Below are 21,178 nucleotides of genomic sequence, written 5' to 3'. Positions count from 1 at the left end.
GGAGGAGGAATGGAGCTGACTGCTTTGAGAGCCTGTGACAGCCAGCTTACAAGGAGACAGCACAGTGCAGCACAGATCTGTGCGCTATGGCTAATAACATTGTATTTGTAAGTTGTTTTATGATACTTTTTGACACCAAGCATGAATTGTTGGTTTCGCTGGCCAACCCTTTTAACCACCAGATAGATGTAAACTGCCTGCTGGGATCCTTCTGACTGCTTGGACCCTCACCGATTGCTAGAATGGAGGTCATATGTCATCTGTTTGAATGGTATGGTTGTTGAATGTGAACACTGTTTGCCCTAGGTTTTCCCCTGCTCCAGTTTTTATCAACGCAATCCATTACCTATACAGATTGGGCAGTATACCTATACACTAATTTTATTCTATTACCTAGCAAGGTGAATGGATACAAACAGTTTATTGTTATATTATATATTATATTGTTTATTTCAAATGATTTTCATTTTACATTTGCCAAACACTTACTATGATCGACAGTACCATGATTTCTATCATAGATTTATGCCTTGTAGTCTATGGAATTGGCTTAGGATTTAGCATTATTTAATAGTCACCTGATGTGGTTTCTTCCCGATACCTTGACAAAAAATAAGACCACTTCTTTTTTTCAACAATTTGTATTTAAAATACGAGTCAAGAAGGATCTGTGGCATATGAACTACTGTGTGAATTCTCACTGAAGACAGTGGGATGCTCTATTTTGCATGATTTTCAAGTGGTTTCCAGTGAAGAACTGATTTTGAAATCTGTATGAGACTCTGGGTGGTTGCATTCAGTCCCCACTTTTTAGTTTATATGTTAGTTTCCAAGTGTATTCATCAAACCTGGGCATAGAAATGCACCCCATCTAGGTAAAAAAAAATATCCTTTTGACTTCTGATGGAGTCAAGACCACCTTCCCTCAACTTACAATGGCCTAAAATTACGATAATTTCAACATATAATGGTCTTTTCTGGACCGTTGTAACTTAAAACCATCCTAAACATACAATGCTACGAACAGTCCAAATCTGCAAAATGTGTCAATGGCTGGAAGAACTGACCAATGAGAATGGGAATTCAATAGTAAAACACCTGTATTAATGAAGTGCATGCACTGACTGTTGTCTGGTATCGCCTCCCTACAGTACAGGGAGGTACTACATGTTCTGTACTACTCTTTACCTGTAGAGGGTTAGCTGCTTCTTTGGGCACCAGGTGAGGTCGGCTTCATTTTAAATTTTTTGGGACACTATGTACTATACAGGACCCTGAAGAAGTTCCTGTCTCCTACATAGACAGTTATTTACAGCTTACGGCAGCTCTTCCTTACTTTTGTACGTGAGGACTGGCTGTATATGTATTAGCTATCTATTTTGTTTCTCAAATCCTCACTATTTCCTATTTTTGGATTGAATTTTGGGGCTTCAGAACCAAGTACCAGATTTCCATAGAGTTCTGGTCTCAACATACAATGGTTATCCTGGAACCAATTAATATTGTAACTTGAAGGATTACTATATATATTGGAGAATCTTTTTAAAGTTTACCTTCAACCTAGGGCTCCTTAATTAAACACATTTGTTAGTTTAATTGTTGTCTTTTTATTCTGGAGATCATAACATATTTATATGTGTAATGTCTTTCTTGAAGCCAAATGACACTTGGCATAGCCAGCTTCAATAGAAGACTTAAGATTATCCAGGACACTGCAAGATGGAAGCAGAAACCATGTTGCAGGTGGGGTGGGCTGGAATTAATCAGTGTCAGGTCCAGCCCGGTGGATGATAACTCTATAGAGGATTTATTAAGTCTCCACGCTGTCTTGGCACATCACTCCCAGCTGCACAAGTTACATCAGCCAGCATCACCCAGTCTTACGGAGGTGCTATATTACATTTCCATCAGTTAACCCAGTGTTTTCCAACCAGTGTGCCTCTAGTTGTTGCAAAACCACAACTCTTAGCATGCCCGGACAGCCAAATCTTTTGTGTCTAGCCAGGGGCGTACCTAGAGAATTTGGCACCCGGGGAGGACCCTTTGTTTGGCATCCCCCACCCACACCCCTCCTTAATTACACCCCCCACCCCTTAATTACACCTCCTCCTTCCCCTGCCCTCCCTCCCCTTAATTACACCCCCACCCTCCCTCCCCTTAATTACACCCTCTCCCTTCACATGTAATTATTTACTTACATTTTGATGATGCCTCCGTCCGACCACTGCTGATGGATCCTTCCTCTCCTTTAAAAGATCCGTGAAGGCGGCGTCAGCGTCACAACGTCACATTGCGCATCGCCGCAACACTCCTCCCCATGCTGCTCTGACTCCACAGATGCAGGTACCAGGCGGAAAAGCAGTGCAGCAGTGGATAGGGCCATTAGGTAGCAGTATCTCCACATTAGGTAGCATAGTTTCCCCACATTAGGTAGCATAGATTCCCACATGTTAGGTAGCATAGATTACCCCACATTAGGTAGTATAGATTCCCCCACATTAGGTAGCATAGTTTCCCCCACATTAGGTAGCATAGTTTCCCCCACATTAGGTAGCATAGTTTCCCCACATTAGGTAGCATATATTCCCCACATTAGGTAGCATAATTTTCAACATTAGGTAGCATAGTTTCCCCACATTAGGTAGCATAGTTTTCCACATTAGGAAGCATAGATTCCCCACATTAGGTAGCATAGATTCCCCACATTAGGTAGCATAGTATTCCACATTAGGTAGCATAGATTCCCCACATTAGGAAGCATAGATTCCCCACATTAGGAAGCACAGTTTCCCCACATAAGGTAGCATAGATTACCCACTTTAGGTGGCATAGTTTTCCACATTAGGTAGCATAGATTCCCCACATTAGATAGCATAGATTCTCCACAATAGGTAGCATAGATTCCCCACTTTAGGTAGCATAGATTCTCCACATTAGGAAGCGTAGTTTCCCCACATTAGGAAGCATCGATTCCCCACATTAGGTAGCATATTTTTTTCCACATTAGGTAGCATAGTTTCCCCACATTAGGTAGCATAGTTTCCCCACATTAGGTAGCATAGTTTTCCACATTAGGTAGCGTAGATTCCCCACATTAGGTAGCATAGTTTCCCCACATTAGGTAGCATAGTTTTCCCACATTAGGTAGCATAGTTTTCCACATTAGGTAGCATAGATTCCCCACATTAGGCAGCATAGTTTCCCCACATTAGGAAGCATAGATTCCACACATTAGGTAGCATAGATTCCCCACATTAGGAAGCGCAGTTTCCCCACATTAGGTAGCATCGTTTCCCCACATTAGGTAGCATAGTATTCCACATTAGGTAGCATAGATTCGGCACATTAGGTAGCATATATTCCCCACATTAGGAAGTGCAGTTTCCCCACATTAGGTAGCGTGCAATCCCCACATTAGGTAGCATAGACTCCCCACATTAGGTAGCATAGATTTCCCACATTAGGTAGCATAGACTCCCCACATTAGGAAGCATAGTCGTCCCCGCCCAAGCCCCCAGCCAGACAGACATACACACACACACACATAGACAGACACACACATAGACAGACACACACAGAAAGACACACACATAGACAGGCACACACAGACAGACACACACATAGACACACACACACACACACACAGACAGACACACACAGACAGACACACACATAGACAGACACACACATAGACAGACACAGACAAACACACACACAGACAGACACTCAGACACACTCACACACACATAGACAGACACACACAAACAAACACACACATAGACATACACACACAAACACACACACACATAGACACACTTACCTGGCAGCGTTTCTTCCCTCCGGCGGCGGCCTGACGAGTGACGTCAGTGACGTCCTGCGCGGGTCTGCGGAGAGACGTCACATGCGCAACGTCCCTCATCAGACCCGGGCCGGCATAGCTGCAAACAGGGGTCGGCGGAGCGAGACGAGGGGGGCACCCCGGTCACTGAGCGGCATTGTGTCACCCCATCAGGCTGATGTCGCCTGGTTCGGTTCGCACCACAGCCGCTATGCCACTGGATTGGGGGGGGGGGGGGGTTGACTCCGTCGTGGCACCCCCCCTTGTGAGTGACACCCGGGGCGGGCACCCCCCCCCCCCCTTGGTACACCACTGTGTCTAGCACCACCAGCTACTAGCTGGTATAGCCAGGGGCGCCATGTTTAAGCATACATTTTTAGATGTAACTGCCACTGATGGAAACATGTAGCAAAATATTGGTCATCCATAAAATGTATAGACATCCCAAGTCTGCCAGAACAGGACCCCTTTTTACAGAGCAGCTTTTTCTTCTTGCACATAAAGAGGTGATAATGATTAGAGCAGGGAATGCGTTTGAGGTAATGCTGTAGTGTAAAGATGGGGTCCCTTCCTCTTGCTGTGCTCAAGCCTCTGTAGTTTTTACCAGGAACAGCCCACTGTCACTAAAGGGGTTCATAATGCTCTCTGTATGATGAGTAATTCCAAAAGCCACATAGGTAACTAGGCCCAAAGCCCTGTAGAGACACAATGATGTACTCAGACTTTCTAACCTATGACCTGAAGAATCCTAGTTTTCTATTTCTCCTTTTTAGTATTCCCTTTAGTAGTGGAAAAGGATGGAGATTACATTCCAATGCCTGGGTCATTCCAATGCCTGTATGGGGCTTGGAGCTCCAAGTGTATCCAGGAGGTCAAAGGTGTACTCTAGGGACAGAGATACCATCACACTCTCACTAGAATAACCATAGGCGTGCCCAGGCACACCCTAATCAAGCCCAGGGAGGCATCCGAGGCCACCATGAGCAGCCCGCAGAGGACCCCCCCGTCACATTCGGGACATCCCTGTGTCCCGAAAGATCTTTTCGGGACACAAGGATGTCCCGGTTACCTTTCTACAGTGGCCCCCGTGTTAACTTTCAAAACACAGGGGCCGCCGGGAAGTAGCGCACGCAGGGACGTCATTGACGTCCCGTGCGTGCGCCCATAGCAACAGAGGAGCAGAGATTCAAGGAAGAGGATGCGCGCGCTGGCCGGAATGGTATGTGACCAACAAGAACTGGTGTGGGGGAAACTATGTGGGGGAAACTATACTGCACCTAATGTGGGGAAAACTATACTGCACCTAATGTGGGGGAAAGTATACTGCACCTAATGTGGGGAAACTATACTGCACCTAATGTGGGGGAAACTATACTGCACCTAATGTGGGGAAACTATACTGCACCTAATGTGGGGGAACTATACTGCACCTAATGTGGGGGAAAGTATACTGCACCTAATGTGGGGGAACTATACTGCACCTAATGTGGGGGAACTATACTGCACCTAATGTGAGGAGAACTATACTGCACCTAATGTGGGGAAAACTATACTGCACCTAATGTGGGGGAAAGTATACTGCACCTAATGTGGGGGAACTATACTGCACCTAATGTGGGGGAACTATACTGCACCTAATGTGGGGAGAACTATACTGCACCTAATGTGGGGAAAACTATACTGCACCTAATGTAGGGGAAAGTATACTGCACCTAATGTGGGGGAACTATACTGCCAGCCTAATGTGGGGGAACTATACTGCACCTAATGTGGGGGAACTATACTGCACCTAATGTAGGGGAACTACACTGCACCTAATGTGGGGGAACTATACTGCACCTAATGTGGGGGAAACTATACTGCACCTAATGTGGGGGAAACTATACTGCACCTAATGTGGGGGAAACTATACTGCACCTAATGTGGGGGAAACTATACTGCACCTAATGTGGGGGAACTATACTGCACCTAATGTGGAGGAACTATACTGCACCTAATGTGGGGAGCTATACTGCACCTAATGTGGGGAACTATATTGCACCAAATGTGGGGGAACTATACTGCACCTAATGTGGGGGAACTATACTGCACCTAATGTGGGGAAACTGTACTGCACCTAATGTGGAAAGATATACTGCACCTAATGTGGGGAACTATACTGCACCTAATGTGGGGGAACTATACTGTACCTAATGTGGGGGAACTGTACAGCACCTAATGTGGAAAGATATACTGCACCTAATGTGGGGAACTATACTGCACCTAATGTGGGGAGCTATACTGCACCTAATGTGGAGGAACTATACTGCACTTAATGTGGGGGAACTATACTGCACCTAATGTGGGGGAACTATACTGCACCTAATGTGGGGGAACTATACTGCACCTAATGTGGAGAAACTATACTGCACCTAATGTGGGGGAACTATACTGCACCTAATGTGGGGGAACTATACTGCACCTAATGTAGGGGAACTGTACTGCACCTAATGTAGGGGAACTGTACTGCACATAATGTGGGGAACTGTACTACACCTAATGTGGGGGAACTGTACTGCACTTAATGTAGGGGAACTGTACTGGTGCAGTACAATTCCCCCACATTAGGTGCAGTACAGTTCCCCCGCATTAGGTGCAGTACAGTTCCCCCGCATTAGGTGCAGTACAGTTCCCCTTCATTAGGTGTAGTACAGTTCCCCCACATTGGGTGCAGTACAGTTCCCCCACATTAGGTGCAGTACAGTTCCCCCACATTAGGTGGCACCTAATGTGGGGGAACTGAACTGCACCTAATGTGGGGGAACTGTACTGCCAACCTAATGTGGGGGAACTGTACTGCCAACCTAATGTGGGGGAACTGTACTGCCAACCTAATGTGGGGGAGCTGTACTGCACCTAATGCGGGGGAACTGTACTGCACCTAATGTGGGGGAACTGTACTGCCAACCTAATGTGGGGGAACTGTACTGCCAACCTAATGTGGGGGAACTGTACTGCCAACCTAATGTGGGTGAACTGTACTGCTAACCTAATGTGGGGGAACTGTACTGCCAACCTAATGTGGGGGGAACTGTACTGCCAACCTAATGTGCGGGGACTTATACTGCCAACCTAATGTGGGGGAACTATACTGCACCTAATGTGGCGGGACTTATACTGCACCTAATGTGGGGGGACTATACTGCACCTAATGTGGGGGAACTATACTAACTGTGTGTATGTGTGCGTATATATACATATATGCACGCGCGCAGCGTGAGTTTGTGCTTTAGGGTGCACACCCTAATGCAATAGGCTGCGCACGCCTATGAGAATAACTACACCAAACAGGAGCTCATCAATCTGGGCAGAGGAAGGTTGGGTTTGATCAAGAGATTTCCTTATTTTAAAATGTATGTTAATAGGAGCTGTAAAGGGACTCACCTGCTCACAGTCTACAATAGGCACACAGAGAGATTAACTGTGCAAACATCATGTGCATTACACAAAGTGCATTTATTGTGTATTCTTATCCTACAAACAATGAACAATGCAAAAACCATGGAGTGGGACACTGCATTTAGACACAGGGATTGCAGTATAAAATCAAGTTTTTCTTGTACAGTGGTGTTGAGAGTATGCTGAGAAGGTAGGTTATGGTATAAAACATACAACTAATGGGCATCTGCGGTCTGAGGAGGATGTCAAGCATACTGCAACCAAATACAAGGCTGGTACTCCAGTAACATGTCTAGAAGCCCCGCTTACTGTTCAGTATCAATAGGCTATAACAGCAAATGACCAGTTGCAGTGCCATTACGTTATGTGATTGTTAGGCTGTCTTGCTTGCTGCTTGTTTTAATGAACCTCCTATGAATGGTGTAAAATTAGAGGATCGTATATTTAGCCCCATGTATTAATCTAAGGATGCTCCCCTGATGACGTCGTTATTACATGCAGTAGAAACGTGTTGGTAGAATGTGCATTTTTTATGTTATGTTTGGGGATCTGTGATGTGCATACATGATATAGTGCATTCCAGATAGTTTATTGACATATCTTAGCTGCTTTGACTAAGGATTGCTTTATATATACCATCATTTCAGCACTTTAACATAACACTGAACTTTTTTTGAGCTTTTAGAGGAATAATAAAAGTTATGGGTCAGCTGGTGTTTTGAGATACTGTATATTGCAAGACGGCATTTAATAACTGTCGTGTGCAGGACCAAGACTTTATGTGCATAATTTGTGCTAGAACCTCAATACCTACTAGAATCTGTGCCAGAACAATTTTTGACAAGACTCTGAAGACCAAAGAAGGTCCAATGCACTACTAGATTAGGGTTTCTACTAAAGTGACCATTAAGTGTGCTTAGTCCAGGGAGGAAGCTAAATTCTGATTAAATTGACGATTTTTTATTTGGCAGCATCGGTGAGTGCAGTTCCATTCTCCCCCTATCTTTGTCTAATAGTACACATTTTACACTAAAATAAAGCACCACTTGCCTGGACTTTATTGGTCTTTGATCTGAAACTATCACAAGACTTACGCCCCGTTATTGTCAGTACATTCAGCAGTGCCATCACCAATTCTATTTTGTATATATTACATTCTCAATTACAATGCAATTAATTGCATTGCAATTCAAGGCAATAACTGTGTTCCTTGGGCTACATGGGTCACATTCAACTTTGGTTGCCCTCTAAAACACAAAGCAAATCTGCCATAATACAGTATATACAAGATACATATCATTTTTAAATATTTACCTTTAAGGATCCCCAAAAATAAATGTAATTGGGAATAATTAAGATTTAGGATTTATATGTATTCAGAATCATAGAAACTTTACAGTCTTGTAATTTGTCTGGAATGATCCAGACAGCAAAGTCCTCCGAGTCTAGATTTCAATGGTCGAATAGCTAAGCAATAGTCTCATGCATATCCTCATACAAGAAAAAAATAAAGAAATATCTGTTTGGGAGATGAATTATCATCTGTATTCTTCTTGAATTGTTGTCTCCTCCTGGTTTACAGTTATTGGGTACTAGTATATGCTGATTTACTAGAATCTGCTGTAGAACTGACAAGTAGAGATAGCCGAGATGTGCAGAGGGCATAAAATATCTATACAGCCATCATAAAATATTAATCCCCATGGCTTGTTCCTGGGACCACTCAATAACAGAGTTTCTGACTCAGCCTGGCAGAAACAATGATCATTTGACAGGTGTAAAAACAATTTGACATGGGACGGTGACTAACAGATCAAGGCGTAATTACACGTCTGGCTCCTTTTCCACCCTGTCCTCTCACGTCAGGACTGGAGCTTGCAAGGAGGCTGTAAAACTTACAAGGCTCTGGAGGAGTTTGCATTGATTTGTCAATTGCTAAGTAGTTGTGCAGCCCTTTCACACTTCATGAGTGCTTTGGCAGCTTGACAAATGATTGTCATGTTAAAACTGTCAGGGATCATATATGAGAAATATGGAAGCTGTCATTTAACTTTATTATCGGACCAAGAGACCAAGAAGTAATATTCACTGGGCGGGATAATTACTGACCTCCATATTCCTACCTCACAGAAGTCTGATTAATATGGCGGTAAGAGATAAAGGAAAAAAAAAGTGTGGCTTGAGTTTTGCTAAGCCTCCTAAATCCTTTCAGGGCACAGCATTATGTAGGAGGGCAATATCCCCCCTCTAAATCCCCCCGCCCCAGGGATGCCACTATTCCAAGTTCTTCCTCGGTCAGTGATACATCAGCCTTAAAGGGGATATCCACCATAAGGTGATTTTAGTACTTATCTGCTAGACAGTAATAGCCATGCTCAGGAAGGATCTGCGCTTGTCTTGGAGCTAAATTGCTATGTTGTGGCTATCTTTTTGGGAAATGGCTCATTTCTGTTATAGTTCCCTCCCTCCAACTACAAGTCCCATGTTTCCTTCTTTGTAAGTGTGAGGTCGCTTTTCTTCCTTCCGCCCATCAACTACCCACCCATTGAAACACACCTGTGCTCCCTTCCATGCAATAGACAAGTGCTTCCAGCTGTTGCACAACTATAATTCCTTGCAGAATGATCCCTACCGCCCCACCCAGCGGTCGCTCCACCAATTGAAGCAAAGACAGGCTCCCTTTCATCATCTTACTAGTGATGTAATGTCTTGGGCCGGACTGCAATCTGGGAAAACCTGAGACAACACTCATTTTGCATGCTGATAAAAAGAAACATTGGGGCAAAATCACAGTTAAATTGTGAGACCACAATCAAACACAGGTACAGACACTATATTATGAGCTACACTAACATAACAGCCCCTGTAGAACTGTCAAATGAAAAAGAGGGGAACACAACATGCAGCACTTTTATTATGAAAGACATATGCATTACTGCAGACAACATTGTGTTCTGCCAGCACAGGACTGTACAGCAAGACCTTAGATTGGAGCTGTCAATCACACTGCAGCAGTTCTACCCATGTTCAGTTTGTTAAGAATTTAGGTGTTCAAGTATTTTATTACTTTAGATAGGTAGCAAGGTAAAGCTGGGGATACTCATTAGATTGATATCAACTCAACCTACCAATCTCAATGTGACCGGATGATGGTCTAATGCAGTGTTTCCCAAAAAGCGTGCCTCCAGCTGTTGCAAAACTACAACTTCCAACATGCCTAGACAGCTGTGGTTTTGCAACAGCTGGAAGCACACTGGTTGGGAAACACTGTGTAATGTGTATGGTGGTCATCTGACTTTCTCCTGATGGCAGATGTTGAGAAAATAAGAGAAGGATAGGACATGTATGAGTATAAATGCCCTATACTTTCGTTCTCGGGGTCCAGGCCACCCCCACAAGCTATCTGCAGGGCCAGAAATCCAAAGTGACTCTATGGGGGCAGGGGTGGATTGGCCATGTACCATCCCGGATATTTCCCCATTGGGCTGGCTGTCCCTGTTCCTGATTAGGAGCTTCTCACCTGGAAAGTCTTGCATACATCTGTGCATGTGGAGACAAAACTGTGAGATACATCCCCACATACACAGGGCACAACAATACACCCTGTTCTAAATTATTATGCAAATTATATTTTTTCATTTACCTAAATAACTGATGTAAATAACAGTCAGCATAATTCTCATGTTATCAACTATTAAGAGTACAATTCAAATTTTATTAAACAAACCTCCTAATGATAACAGGATTTCCTTTTAAACATAAAAAAACGTACAATGCACTGTTCCAAAATATTATGCACAGTAAGTTTCAAAACACTTTATAGGTTGTAAAGAACTGAAAATTGTAATTTGTTGTATTTCCAGCATATTTACTGAAATCAAAAGCGATTTCAATCAAACGTTTAGCAACATTTTAACATTTTAAACATTTTAACAGGTAACGATTCATTTTAATATAGGACCCCTTATTTGATAGCAGCTTCACAAGTCTTGCATCCATTGAACTTGTGAGTTTTTGGTCAGTTTCTGCTTGAATTTGTTTGCAAGATGTCAGAATAGCCTCCCAGAGCTGCTGTTTGGATGTAAACTGCCTTCCACCCTCATAGATCGTTTGCTTGATGATGCACCAAAGGTTCTCAATAGGATTGAGGTCAGGGGAGGATGGAGGCCACACCATGACTTTCTCTCCTTTTATCCCCATAGCAGCCATTGATTCAGAGGTATTCTTTGCAACATGAGATGGTGCATTGTCATGCATGAAGATGATTTTATTATGGAAAGTATAGTTCTTCCTTTTGTACCAGGAAAGAAAGTGGTCAGTCAGAAACTCAACATACTTTGCAGAGGTCATCTTTACACATTCGAGGACCCTAAAGGGGCCGACCAGCTCTCTTTCCATGATTCCAGCACAAAACATGACTCCACCACAGCCTTGCTCACGTTGCAGCCTTGTTGGAACAGGGTGGTTGTCTACCAACCATCCACTACTCCATCGATCTGGACCATCCAGGGTTGCACAGCACTCGTCAGTGAACAGGACTGTTTGAAAATTTGTCTTCATGTATTTGTCCGCCCAATACTGCTTGTGAGCATTGGTTAGTGGTGGCCGAATAGAAGGTTTATGCACAGTTGCAAGACTCTGGAGGACTCTACACCTTGATGTCTGTGAGACTCCAGAGGCACCAGCAGCTTCAAATATCAGTTTTCTGCTATGTAATGGTATTCTAGCAGCTGTTCTCTTGATCCGATGCATGGATCTGGCAGAAATCTTCCTCAACATGCCATTATCTGCACAAACCCATCTGTACCACAAATCTCTTAACCTCTTCAGGACATAGGGCGTATGGATACGCCCTGCATCCCTAGTCCTTAAGGACCGAGGGCGTATCCATACGCCCGTGGGAATTCCGGCCCCCACCGCTAGCCGGTTGGGGACCGGAGCCGGATGCCTGCTGAAATCGTTCAGCAGGCATCCCGGCATATCGCCCAGGGGGGTCATTATGCCCCCCCATGTCGGCGATCGCTGCAGATCACTGGACAATTCAGTCCAGCGATCTGCGTCGATTCCGGGTCAATCGGGTCTCCAGTGACCCGGTGACCCGGAATTACTGGCTGTTCGGGGCCGTCTCTGACGGCCCCGAACAGCCAGAGCCTGCAGGGGTGAGGTGGCACTGGTGCCACCTCACGATCGCCCTGATTCGTCGGCCGGATTACCGGCCGACCAATCAGGGCGCCTGCTGCGGGTGTCACTCCCGCACCCGCTCCGCCCCTCTTCCGGAGGACGTGAGCGGGTGCGGGACGTGCACCCCGGGTGCTGGGGACCCCAATCCCCGGCGTCAATGTTGGGATCGGGGCCCCAGGAGCAGCGGCGGCGGCGGGACTGACACCATGCGGCTGGATCGTTGGGGGTGAGTGACAGCCTCCTGCTGTTGCTTAGCAACAGCTCCCAGCATGCAAAAAGGGCATGCTGGGAGCTGTAGTTATGCAACAGCAGGAGGCAGACCACCACAACTCCCAGCATTCCCTTATGGGCATGCTGGGACTTATGGTTTTGCAACAGCTGGAGGCACATTTTTTCTATGGAAAAGTGTACCTTCAGCTGTTGTATAACTACAACTCCCAGCTTGCACAAACAGCTAAAGTGCATGCTGGGAGTTGTAGTGGTGCATCTGCTGGTTGCATAACTACAACTCCTAGCATGCCCGTTGGCTGTCGGTGACTGCTGAGAGTTGTAGTTTTGCAACAGCTGAAGGCACACTGGTTGTGAAACTCAGAGTTTTTTTTTACCTAACTCAGTGTTTCACGACCGGTGTGCCTCCAGCTGTTGCAAACTACAACTCAGCAGTCACCGTACACCATGCACCGTACATGCTGGGAGTTGTAGTTTTGCAACAGCTGGAGGCACACTGGCTGTGAAACACTGAGTTGGGTCACAAACTCAGTGATACATAACCAGTGTGCCTACAGTTGTTGCAAAACTACAACTCTCAGCAGTCACCGACAGCCAACGGGCATGCTGGGAGTTGTAGTTATGCAACAGCTGGATGTCCCCCCCCCCCCAATGTGAACGTACAGGGTACACTCACATGGGCGGAGGATTACAGTAAGTATCTGGCTGCAAGTTTGAGCTGCCGCAAACTTTCTGCTGCAGCTCAAACTGCCAGCTCAAACTACTGTGAACCCCCGCCCGTGCGACTGTACCCTAAAACACTACACTAACACAAAAAATAAAATAAAAAGTAAAAAACATTACGTATACACATACCCCTATACAACCCCCCTCCCCAATAAAAATGAAAAACGTCTGGTACGCCACTGTTTCCAGAACGGAGCCTCCAGCTGTTGCAAAACAACTCCCAGTATTGTCGGACAGCCGTTGACTGTCCAGGCATGCTGGGAGTTTTGCAACAGCTGGAGGCACCCTGTTTGGGAATTACTGGCGTAGAATTCCCCTATGTCCACCCCTATGCAAGTCCCTAATTTAGGCCTCAAATGCGCATGGCGCTCTCACTTTGGAGCCCTGTCGTATTTCAAGGCAACAGTTTAGGGTCACATATGGGGTATCGCCGTACTCGGGAGAAATTGTGTTACAAATTTTGGGGGGTATTTTCTGCTTTTACCCTTTTTAAAAATGTAAAATTTTTGGGAAAACAAGCATTTTAGGTAAAATTTTTTTTACATATGCAAAAGTCGTGAAACACCTGTGGGGTATAAAGGTTCACTTAACCCCTTGTTACGTTCCCCGAGGGGTCTAGTTTCCAAAATATAATGCCATGTGGGTTTTTTTTTGCTGTCCTGGCACCATAGGGGCTTCCTAAATGCGGCATGCCCCCAGAGAAAAATTTGCTTTCAAAAAGCCAAATGTGACTCCTTCTCTTCCGAGACCTGTAGTGCGCCAGCAGAGCACTTTTCACCCCCATATGGGGTGTTTTCTGAATCAGGAGAAATTGGGCTTCAAATTTTTAGGGGTATTTTCTTCTATTACCCTTTTTAAAAATTAAAAATTTTTGGGAAAACAAGCATTTTAGGTAAATTTTTTTTTTTTGACATTTGCAAAAGTCGTGAAACACCTGTGGGGTATTAAGGTTCACTTTTTCCCATGTTACATTCCCAGAGGGGTCTAGTTTCCAAAATGGTATGCCATGTGGGTTTTGTTTGCTGTTCTGGCACCATAAGGGCTTCCTAAATGCAACATGCCCCCCAAAACCATTTCAGAAAAAGTACTCTCCAAAATCCCCTTGTCGCTCCTTCGCTTCTGAGCCCTCTACTGTGCCTGCCGAACACTTTACATAGACATATGAGGTATGTGCTTACTCGAGAGAAATTGGGCTACAAAGACAAGTAAAAATGTTGTCCTTTTACCCCTTGTAAAAATTCAAAAATTGGGTCTACAAGAACATGTGAGTGTAAAAAATGAAGATTGTGAATTTTCTCCTTCACTTTGCTGCTATTCCTGTGAAACACCTAAAGGGTTAAAACACTTACTGAATGTCATTTTGAATACTTTGGGGGGTGCAGTTTTTATAATGGGGTATTTATGGGGTATTTCTAATATGAAGACCCTTCAAATCCACTTCAAACCTGAACTGGTCCCTGAAAAATACTGAGTTTGAAAATTTTGTGAAAAATCGGAAAATTGCTGCTGACCGTTGAAGCCCTCTGGTGTCTTCCAAAAGTAAAAACTCATAAATTTTATGATGCAAACATAAAGTAGACATATTGTATATGTGAACCAAAAAAAAATGTATTCGTAATATCCATTTTCCTTACAAGCAGAAAGCTTCAAAGTTAGAAAAATGCAAAATTATCAAATTTACGGATTTTTCACCAAGAAAGGATGCAAGTATCGCCAAAAAATTACCACTATGTTAAAGTAGAATATGTCACGAAAAAACATTCTCGGAATCAGAATGATAACTAAAAGCATTCCAGAGTTATTAATGTTTAAAGTGACAGTGGTCAGATGTGCAAAAAACGCTCCGGTCCTTAAGGCCAAAATGGGCTCCGTCCTGAAGGGGTTAATAGTGCGATGATCACTCTTAAGTTTTCATGAAATATCTAATGTTTTCATACCTCGTCCAAGGCATTGAACTATTTCACTCTTTTCAGCAGCAGAGAGACCCTTTTTCACCATTTTGAAAATGGTGATCTGCTTAATAATGTGGAACACCCCCCTTTAGTAGTTTTTCCTTAAATTGGGCTCACCTGGCAATCTAATTATCACGGGTGTCCGAGATTGTTTTCAGTGATCAAAAGAGCCCTGAGACACAATGCCATTCATGAGTTAAACTGAAAAACAAAATATTTAATCTTTATGACACTTAAATAGAATGTGCATAATATTTGGAACAGGGTGTATATGCAGCTGGTCCTGGAACTGCATTTACTTGAATAGGTCACCTGCTGTGTGCCAGAAGTTCTGGGCTTTGGATCCATATGATAAATGTCCTCTCCTAAGGATAGTAGATTGATGTGTACAGTATTTCCTAAAAACCTTATTAAGGGAATGAATTAGGGTAGTCGTTTGCTAGATCAAGGTGAAGAACCTCAAATTTTGTCTTTTAAGGTTTTAGGACAGAGATGAATATCCCTTGACTGTTGTCCAGTTAATGCGCAGTTATATGAAAATCAGAAACATCTTATTAAAATCAGAACAATAAACATGCTGTACCTGTATTATATATGATCTACTCACTTTAAAGAAGCTCGGGGAAGAATCCTGAGGAGAAATGGATATTGCAGGAGTGGAAACTAGAATAAGAATGAGTTATAATTCATGAGTGAAGGATCTTAAAGTGAGTTATGAAGGTCATTCTTGTCTGCAGAAATGAATTGCGTGTTATGGTGATAACCTACTTTTATGCATTATGCCATAGGTAAGGAAAGGCTTTAATTATCCTTTTTTATTCCTTCAGATTTGAATACATAAAAGAATACGCCAAGAAAATTCGGAGAGAAAAGCTGTTATTTTGCTATGTAGTGTAATAATATAAGAAAACATATTTATTTTCTATAGTGAACATAATGAACGCGAGTCAGATGTGTAGCTGCAGAAAACTGATTTATGATTCCCTTTTATGTTTGTCTCTTTTAATGATTATTGTTCAGCCTTTAAAGCTTAAACATTTTTATTCTACTTTAACTTTAGTATGTAAATTTGCGGTGGGCTGCTTGCTTAGTTTTTAGCAACAGCACTCCATTCTTTCACCGAACCCCACATTAAAAGGTTGTATGGGGTTAAATATATCTATAGCTAAAGGTGGTGTAAATAAATAAATGGCCCATTTGCTTTTTTATTTTCTTATATTTATTTATTTAGTTTCATTTTCCTTTATTTTTATTTCACATTTTGTGCTCTCATAAGGTCATAAAAGATCTTTAGGGGGCCTGTTTTATTAAAATACATTTTTACTATTGCTGATTTTCCCTGTAACTGAAGCTGACATATTAGTCCGAGTTAGGCTGGGTTCACACCACGTTTTTCAAATACGGTAACCTTATACGGTTTTCCACAAAAAAACGTATCCGACCGTATCCGAAACCGTATGCATAGAGAATGCATTGTAAACCGTATTCCAAATGTTGTGCACGGTTGCATCTGTTTTGCCTCGGATACGGTTTTGCCGATTTTTCAACCGTAGGCAAAAACGCTGTCGACCACGTTTTTGCCTCCGGTTGGAAAACCGTATGCGAACCGTATGAGGTTCTTTTAACATTGTTGTCTATGAGAACCGTACACAGAATTTCAGAATACGGTTGCACACGGTTTTTCTAATCCGTTTTTGGAGTTGACACATGCGCAGATTGGAATTTCAATAGAACAATAGTAACTTTATTAAATTGCTGGAAAACTAATTCCAACAAAATAGCAAAACCGTTGGCAAAAACTGATGCAAACGAATAGAACCGTACGGGGGAAAACCGTATACGTTTTAATTTGGAGTCATACGGTTGTATACGGTTGCATACAGTTTTTGCCATACGTTTTTTAGCGGAAAACCGTATACGGTAACCGTATTTGAAAAACGTGGTGTGAACCCAGCCTTACAGAGGCTAATACAACCCTCTGGCATTGTCTTCAGCGCTGATTTGGGTTTACTAAGGCCATATTCACACACCATAAAATGTGTGGAATGTCCAGACATTCCGAAAATTTGAATAATCTGGCAATGCATTTCTGATCTAAATCCCCAAAATGTCTATTTTTTTCTGCAGATACAAAAATTAGGAACAGCGCTGCAGAATCACATTGAAATCAATGCAGCGGAATGTCTGTGAGGAATATTTCATCGGAATTCCGCACAGACATTCAGCCGTGTGAACATAGCCTAAGACAGATCACGAAAATCCCCAGCATGGGCTTGGCTGGAAAGAGCAGTATACACAACACTTATTAAAGGGGTACTCCGGCGCTAAGACATCTTATCCCCTAACCAAAGGATAGGGGATAAGATGCCTGATCTTGGGGGTCCCGCCCCTGGGGATCCCCATGATCTTTCTCGCATTGCCCTCTCAATACAAGCCTATGGGAGGGGGCGTGGCAGTTGCCCCCTCCCCTAGGCTTGGATTGAGGGGGTGAAGTGTGACATCACACGGGGGCGGAGCCGTGACATCACAATACTCCGGCCCCGTGATCAGCAGTCATCAGACCCGGAGCGAACGTGCTCCGGGGTCTGATGGTAACGGGGTGCTGCGTGAAAGATCATGGGGGTCCCCAGCGGCAAGACCCCGCGATCAGGCATCTTATCCCCTATCCTTTGGATAGGGGATAAGATGTCTTAGCACCGGAGTACCCCTTTAAGTGCTGTAAATACAGCAACCAGGAAGGTAGGAAGGGTAATAAACCATCCCTGCCTTTTATCTGCTCTAGCAGCAGCACAATCTCAGCTGAGCAAAGCTAAAGGGTACATCTGGGAACAGAAAAAACATAGCTGCTTTCTTCCAGAAACATTGCCCCGTTGACCTTAGTTTGTGTATGGTATTGCAGCTCAGGTCCATTGAACTGGATGGAGCTGAATTGTAATGCCACGCACGACCTGAGGACAAGGGATGGCACTGTTTTTGGATGAAAGCAGCTATATTTTATTTTATAGTGAAGATTTATTATGCCATAGTGTAGTACAAGGATGCGTTTCGGCATGGGAGCCTTCCTCAGCTGTCTGCCTATAGGCAGACAGCTGAGGAAGGCTCCCATGCCGAAACGCGTCCTTGTGCTACACTGTGGCATAATAAATCTTCACTGTGCATTACTGGTGAGTGCTGTGTATCATCTTTCTTCTACCTGTAGCTTTACCCTACCTCGTGCACCACCGCAGATTCCACGGAAGTACCCGACATATCCCTATATAGAACATGTTTTATTTTATAACTGGACAACCCCTTTGGGATAAAATCCTTGTAAAGGATCATTTACAAAACATCAGAACATGTTTTTCTTGTAAAACAAAGTGTATTAAAGGGGTTCTCCGGTGCTAAGACATCTTATCCCCTATCCATAGTAGGGGATAAGATGCCTGATCGCGGGAGTCCCGCCGCTGGGGACCCCCGTGATCTTGCACGAGGCACCCCGTTTTTAATCAGTCCCCGGAGCGTGTTCACTCCGGGTCTGATTACCGGCGACCACAGGGCCGACGGCGTGTGACGTCACGCCTCCGCCCCTCAATGCAAGCCTATGGGAGGGGGCGGGACTCCCGCGATCAGGCATCTTATCCCCTATCCTTTGGATAGGGGATAAGATGTCTAAGCACCGGAGTACCCCTTTAAGTGTTATTTCATATGCGTTGCATTTTTTAGAAAATTTCTATTATATGGCCAACACTGTACGTCCAAGCATTTCCTATAAGTCCAAGTGTTTCCTATAGCATTGTCCCAGTTTCTCACACTTGCTGACTGCCGGAGATCTGTTCATCTCCTCTTATCTCCAGGGCTTTCTCCAGGAGCTGACATGTATCAGGGTTCTCGGTGCAGGTGCAGTGAGATGAGATTTATTACAATCAATATAGGCTTTCCTTATGGGAATTTAACAAAATTGTTGATCCCAATGAATGTAACATGTTTGCAGCAGCAAATTCTATGAAGTAGCTCAGCCTTTATATCACCAACCAATGTGCCTCTTCATTCTAATGGAGATAGCAGAGAGACTATTCCATCATGGACACCAAGGAAGAAGTGGATTTCCCCTCCCTACCCCTTATTTCTCAACCCCATTGCCCATCACTGTCTGCAATGCTATATTGTTTGACTTTTTTTTTTAAATAATTTGTGCAGGAATGTTCTTGTAGCATGTGGTATGATGTATAGCTCAGGGAGACCATACCGTATGTTGTACTGTCATGCTATATACAGTAATTGTATAACTTTATTGTGTGCTGCTTCCTAACCTGCGATACAAAGCAGTAATTTGTATGATTGTTTATAATGATTGACTGCTAAGTTATTTTTAATTTTAAAAAAAGGTGCTTGGTTATCTCCATCCTTTCCATAGAGTTGAATGGAGTTGCAGTTTGTGTGCTTGACTACTGAACCATTCAAATGAGGTGCACAGGATCACCATTTTTGTGATCAGTGGGGGTCAGATGTATTTAATTTGTAAAAAATGTGTCATTCCCAAATTTTTACCATTAAAGGGGTATTCCAGGGAAAAAAAAATTTTTTTATTTTTTTTATATCAACTGGCTCCAGAAAGTTAAACAGATTTGTAAATTACTGCTATTAAAAAATCTTAATCCTTTCAATAATTATCAGCTGCTGAAGTTGAGTTGTTGTTTTCTGTCTGGCAACAGTGCTCTCTGCTGACATCTCGGCTTGTCTCGGGAACTGCACAGAGTAGAAGAGGTTTGCTATGGGGATTTGCTTCTAAACTGGGCGGTTCCCGAGACAGGTGTCATCAGAGAGCACTTAGACAGAAAGGAACAACTCAACTTCAGCAGCTCATAAGTACTGAAAGGATTAAGATTTTTTAATAGAAATAACTTACAAATCTCTTTAACTTTCTGGAGCCAGTTGATATATATAAAAAAAGGTTTTTTTTTCCTGGATAACCCCTTTAATGTGCTCTATGTAAGTATATGGCAAAGTGGTTGTTTGTGCTGACATTATGCATATTGGGGGAGATTTGTCAAAAACCTATGTAGAGGAAGAGTGGTGCAGTTGCCTATAGCAACCAATCAGATCACTTTTTCACAGGTCTCTTTAAAAAGGAAAGAAGGGATCTGATTGGTTGCTATGGGCAACTGCACCACTCTTGCTTTACACAGGTTTTGATAAATCTCCCCCATTGTGTGGACATACAACCACTTTCCCATAAATTTACATAGAGCACATTGATTTTTAAAAATGCAAATGTAATGTGTCCCTGATTTTGCGGATGCATTGTTACAAATAAACGTCTGTGTGAACATAGCCTTAGAGATGGGGCATCAAACGCACATCATATACCGTATCCTGTAGATAGATGGTGAGTGTCGCTGGACATCTGAGAGAAGACAAATACTGGTCACTAGTAAGTGATGACAAAACAGAATTGCTATAAAGCAATAAATTATTTAACAGTGTACGTATACAGTGGTCCCTCAAGTTACAATATTAATTGGTTCTGGGACGACCATTGTATGTTGAAACCATTGTATGTTGAGACCAGAACTCTATGGTAATTAGAACCTGGTAATTAGTACTGAAGCCACCAAAATGTCATCCAAAAATAGGAAAAAGTGAGGATTAAAGAAAAATAAGTAGATAACTAATATAGATAAAGCAAATCCTTACATATAAAAGTAATAAAGATCTGCTGGGAGCTGTAAATCACTGTCTATGTCAGTGTTTCCCAAGCAGGGAGCCTCCAGCTGTTGCAAAACTACAACTCCCAGCATGCCCGGACAGCCTTCGGCTGTCCGGGCATGCTGGG

At 43.4% G+C, this 21,178-nt stretch overlaps 1 protein-coding gene across 6 annotated transcripts in view; it reads left to right on the top strand.

Moving 5' to 3' along the window:
• The window catches only part of PDE11A (phosphodiesterase 11A), an 807,989-nt gene that overhangs the window by 608,811 nt on the left and 178,000 nt on the right, over positions 1–21,178 (top strand). The window lies entirely within an intron of this gene.

This window comes from Hyla sarda, chromosome 8 (assembly GCF_029499605.1).
Source record: "Hyla sarda isolate aHylSar1 chromosome 8, aHylSar1.hap1, whole genome shotgun sequence".
In the NCBI taxonomy this organism is placed as follows: domain Eukaryota; kingdom Metazoa; phylum Chordata; class Amphibia; order Anura; family Hylidae; genus Hyla; species Hyla sarda.
The sequence above is the reverse complement of the archived record's forward strand: the minus strand, read 5'-3'. Positions and strand labels throughout refer to the sequence as shown.